General features: G+C 45.6%; 1 non-coding gene across 1 annotated transcript; it reads right to left on the bottom strand.

The window, feature by feature from the left end:
* Positions 1–3,649: 3,649 nt before the first annotated feature.
* TRNAS-GCU (transfer RNA serine (anticodon GCU)) lies at positions 3,650–3,731 on the bottom strand. The gene has a single exon. It is a non-coding gene; the product is annotated as a tRNA-Ser (tRNA).
* Positions 3,732–5,584: the final 1,853 nt, after the last annotated feature.

The following is a 5,584-nucleotide window of genomic DNA, read 5'->3' as shown; positions in this document are numbered from 1 at the left end:
ACCCACCCGCACTTGGTCAAATGCTCAGGAATATCCCTTCTTAGAGCATGATCGTACGTCTAGTGCTGGCGTCATATGCCATGCCGTGTGTCCCCTCCGGTCCCACACGCTCCATGCGCCATATGCCCGCATACTAATCTGTATGCGAAACCGCGAGGGTCGCCTTTGATACCACTTGTAACACCCCATCCTCCAAAGCCGTACTACACAGCCTTTCCAAGAGGCGGGCATGCATACACATAGCACCTGCTTACACTTCTGTCCTTGCTTTGTGTAAAAAGGTTAAGCCGAAGGTGCCATGGCTGGAGGACAAAGGCTTATAAGATGGCTCCACCCTTGCTCAACTAGTAAGGTGGTACTAAACATGCCCTCATGGGTCACTATTGTGCCATACAAATTTGGGTCGAGTGTCACAAGGATATACCAGGCAGTGAACTAGCCAAAGGGTGGTGGGAAAGGCGGCAACCAGGGTCGGCCGAACCCACAACACCACCTTCTGCCACCTCCTTCCATGTGTTGCCTCCCGTGTGTCCCCCGTGTCCCCCATTGTGCGGACCACTAGAAAGCACCGATCATATTATATTTTAGTGTGCCATTGCACAGTTGTATGGTGCTTTTGTAGAGATATTTTTAAGTGGCAATGCATACCCAGAATTGTCAAAGATTTCTAGGAGAATGTGTTAGAGGGCGCAAACAAGAGAACTAGATTTATTTTAATCTTACTATTCAGTTTTATTGGCTGGAGTTTGTGGTTAATAAGAAATGATTTTGTATTCAACAATAGTTGTAACTTCTCCTAACGTAAATATATACCGTGTAATTTCATTCATGAAGACATGCCCTTTAAAACTAGTGTTTTCTGGGATTTATGAGATCTGCAATCAATAAATTAAAGTTGGATGGTTCGGGAAGTTCTTAAAGATGGAGAGATGCACTTAAGCTTCCGTAGAAACTTTGTAGAGAGAGAAATTCAAGAGTGGGATCAATTGATTGTAACGACTGAGAACATCGAGTTGTCACGCAATGATAGTAGCTATGAGATGGGCACTAGAAAAATCTGGTAATTTCACAACAGCCTCCTTATATAGAGAAGTAACATTTTCTAGAGTGGTAAATAAATAGATGATGGAAATTTGGCAGGCTAAAACACCCTTACAAATTAAGATCTTTAAGTGGCAAGTATGTAATGATAAAATTCATCAATCTGCAGAAGAATTAGTTAAATGAAATTGGCCTAGGGATATTGAGTGTAAATTGTGCGGACGACTAGAAAGCACAAATCATATTATATTTTAGTGTGCCATTGCACAGTTTCTATGGTGCTTTTGTAGAGATATTTTTGAGTGGCAATGCATGCCCAGAAATGTCAAAGATTTTCAGGAGAGTGTGTTAGAGGGAGCAAACAAGAAAACCAAATCTTTTTTTAATCTTACTCTTCCGCCAGCTTTTGGTTAATAAGAAATGAGTTTGTATTCAACAATATAGTTGTAACTTCTCCTAGCATAGGTATATACCATGTAATTTCATTCATCCAGAGATGGGCAATATTGAGCGGAGGAGTGACGCCGACTGGACGTGGAGATACAAAGACTAAAGCATCCACTATCATTGTTGCAATCTGATTGAAGATGGAAAATAGAAATGATATTCCTTGAGTTTTGAAGTTGTAATATTCTGGTACCAATTGAACATTTCTGCATGCCTGCAATAAATGTTTAGTGGGCTTAGAGCGTGGTTAAGAGATTGATGCTACCAGTAGTAGCATACCAATCCTTAGTTTGTACCGTTATATAACAATGCAAAACAGGTAAACCCAGTTTATCCTTTGGGCGCTGCTAGCGTCCGGACGTCTGGGTGTAGCAACGGATGCTGGGATGCTGCTATTAGATTAAAAAAACTTCCACTGAAATATTTGCTTAATGTTGCAAGTAACATCGATTTCTGTCCGCAAACCATCATTTCAACAAAGCAGTTCCTCCTTCCTGGTCGGACATACCTGCCTTGCGTCTATCCAAAAAACGAGTTTATAACTTAAAATCCCATATGCCATGGTCCCTGACAGCAAAATTAGGCTATAAACTTTTTGCAACATCTCAAACAAACAAGCGAAACGTCACAATTTAACTACTATAACATCTCAAAAGCAAATATTCAACATGAAAAATCGATCAACGAAAATCTCAGTCTGTCAGTCGCACATGCGTGAAACATTAAAAACTATTACATGTAACATTTTCTTATAACAGTAGCAACATTGTAGATCTATTTGATAGACGATGCAACATCAATGGTCAATTAGCGAAATATCTCAGGTAAGCTACTGCAACATTGAAAAGTTATGTGCATATCCAGAGATCTCATCCATGAAGGAGTCTCATATCCATCACAAAGAAGCTTCCCGTCAATGAGACCACTTCCTCACCGTGGAATGGCTGGTCCCCCAGCCACACACACACAATGGAATCCGCTGTTGGGGGGAGCCAGACCTAGCAGGTGGCCCCACGGTCGAGGAGCTCATCACTATGGAGTAGCTCATTATCGCCACTGAAATAACTCAAATCACCTAGTGCAACATCCAGAAATTGCATGTTGCAACTCCAGTATCAACTATTGCAACAAGCTAAAAAATCCTAAAAAAATCGCATATTGAAACATTGAGATGAACTCAAATCTGTACACTTTACACAATTGCAACAAATCGAATAAATATGTGCAACATGCAAATAAAGCCATCACAACATCCAAATCGAAAGTCATGGCAACATCTGCAAGGAACACGGGCAGACTGTATCTGTACCTCATATGATCTCAATGGTGGATTGCCAGGCGCTGCCTCCCCATCACATGCTGATTGCTACTTCCTAACCAAGGGTGACGAGATTCAGCTGGTGTCGGATCGACCGGCGCTAGCTTATCCATGGCCAAGGCAGCACCTCCATACCTCGAATCGATGGAGCCGCACCGGCCTCCACCTCGGCGCTGAGCATCTCGAACGCCCACGCCACGGCTGCCGTACTCGTCACGCGCGCCACCACGACCGCCACTGCGGCCCTTGAAGGGGAAGAGCTCGTAGTCCTGCGGGTACGACGGCGTCGTGTTGCAGCTGAACTCCACCTCCCGCGAGTGGCCGTAGAACGATGCCTCGTCGCCGGCCCGCGCGCCTCCTCCGCTCACCACGTCGCCGGCCCGCGCGGATTATGCACTGGAGCTCTTTCAGCTTGGCTCACCTCACAATCCACACTCCTCACTCCTCAGCTACTAGAGGGGATCCACGAGGGAGGAAGGGGGCTGCCCTGCCGCCGTCATGAATACTTTGTCATGTTTGAAGTCAAATGTGTGGACAATAATTATTGAAGATGGTGGACCCGGTGGGAGCGTCCGATGGAGATCCACGAGCCGCCATCATGAAATATCTACTTTGTCCTATCTGGAGTCAAATGTGTGAACAATAATTATTGAAGATGGTGGACGCGGTGGGAGCACAGAAGCATGTCTCCTAGCAGTACCTTTATTCTTTTGCTTTCAATCAAAGCAGATCTAAAGAAGCAAAGAGAGAGAAAAGGAGGGGAAAATGCAAAAAACGTTTTCAATCAAAGCAGATCTAAAGAAGCAAAGAGAGAGAAAAGGAGGGAAAAATGCAAAAAACAAACGACGCCTGAGAGATTCGAACTCTCGCGGGGAAACCCCATATACTTAGCAGGCACACGCCTTAACCACTCGGCCAAAGCGTCATTGTTGAATGTGGCAGTTAATACTCCATACTAGACAGATAAATAATACAGTAACGTGAACGCGCCACCTCTCCGCCGGGTAAGACCCGTGGGACGCACGCGGCACGCGTGGTACGGAGGATCCTGCGCTCCGTGGGTCTCAGGAAGTGCGGGTGGTAGAGTACCGATTCTTGGAGCTCGGCCGCCGCTACGCGGGCGACGTGCTCAGCGAGACGAGGGCCTACGCCGACCACGCCGGCAGGGCGGGGTGTCACTCGAGGCCGACGACGCGCGGCTCGCGATCCGGGCCAAGTCCGCGTTTAGCTCCGGGTCGCTGCGCCGGGAGCGAGAGGTTAACCCCAAGCAATCCCGGCACGCTGTTCCTTATTTTGGAGGAATCTGTTGCATGGTTGCTTGATCATGCCTACACGTTTCTTGAGGTCTGAATCCTACGCATTCGTGTAAAAATCTAACGAATTGGTAATGATCGGCGGAATCGTATCGTAGTTGGGAGCTTATTGACCGACATGCTGTAGGCTGTAGGTGTGGATCTGAATCGAGTGGTGTGTTAATTCATTTTTCAGTGTTTGCAGTTGATCTTTGAGAGAGTAAGTTGAGATGTGCCTTGGTCTATTTAATTTATGATGAGTGATTGATCGGATGAAATTGAGGCTTTATCAGTTGAGTCCATATCTTATATGTGTATGATTATGCTAATGAGGTGTTGTGTGTAAAACATATCTTGTGTGTTGTGTCTTTTAACTTGTGATGTGCAAGTGTTGGATGCGACATGGCGGTCGACGGCACGAGGTGAAGGTCAAGCGAAAGGTTCATGCCGATGTACTAGGGTTGTGAAGGCTGAACACGAGTAGGCTTGGACCGAGGGATCCGAGAAGTTCAGACGGAGTCATAGGCGATCCACATGGTGCATGGAAGAGCAAGAGTGCACAAGATGGAGATAGCATTAGTCGAGTAAAGCGGGATGGAGGTGAGTCGAGTAGGCGGCCCGAGAGCAGAAGCGAAAAACTTGGAGGCATCGAAGGCTTGGCGGAAGCCGAACATGCGTCGACATCGATGAGTCATGTCGGATGCGGTGTGCAAGAGGGTTTGATTGATTTTGGCCTCAAAATTGGGGTTAAGTCACACCTGCGGGATGTGCAAGAGGGTTTGACCGGTTTGGCCTTAAAAACCAGGGGCGGGTCCGGTGTGGCCGTACGGCTTGAGTCGAAGGACGCGTGGCACCATCACAAAGCTTGCGTCGAGACGAAGCGAAGTCGTGAAGGCGTCGGGTCCGTTCGATGTACCGAGAAAAAGTTGGACGGTTTTACCCCTACGGGGTATTTAGGTTGTATGCTTCATGTAAGGGTATTTTGGATAATTGCCAAATGCCTATATATTTGTGGAGTGGGTTGTTGAGGCAACCATATCTCTTGTACTTTTTTGTGATGAATTTCTTATTTTGTTGGTGAGAGCCTTTGGGTGACAGAAGGAGAGATGAGAGAATTTTTTATTTGATTTTTTTTCCATCTTAATTTTGATTGTGCTTAAGAGTGACTTATAACTGAACATAGTGGAGTAATACAAGTCTCAATCTCGTGCACAATTGCTCCACTTCTTTGTTCCGAGCGTTTTATCTTTTCCGGGTGATTTTTTTTTATTTTTCGTTCTTGCGACTTGCTGTGATTTATGTCGGATTTCTTGAGGGGTTTTGGTGCTAGGATATGTGAGAATATATCTGTGTCATAAATTGATCTAATCCTCTCGCAAGCACTTTCGATTTCAGGTTTTTCCCCAACTTGTTCTTTCCCTAGGGTTATCCGGAAATTGCAAAAATCGATAGTGAATTCTTGATCCTTTAGAGATCTTGTTCTTGG

Source organism: Setaria viridis, chromosome 4, assembly GCF_005286985.2.
Source record: "Setaria viridis chromosome 4, Setaria_viridis_v4.0, whole genome shotgun sequence".
NCBI classification, from domain to species: domain Eukaryota; kingdom Viridiplantae; phylum Streptophyta; class Magnoliopsida; order Poales; family Poaceae; genus Setaria; species Setaria viridis.
The sequence above is the reverse complement of the archived record's forward strand: the minus strand, read 5'-3'. Positions and strand labels throughout refer to the sequence as shown.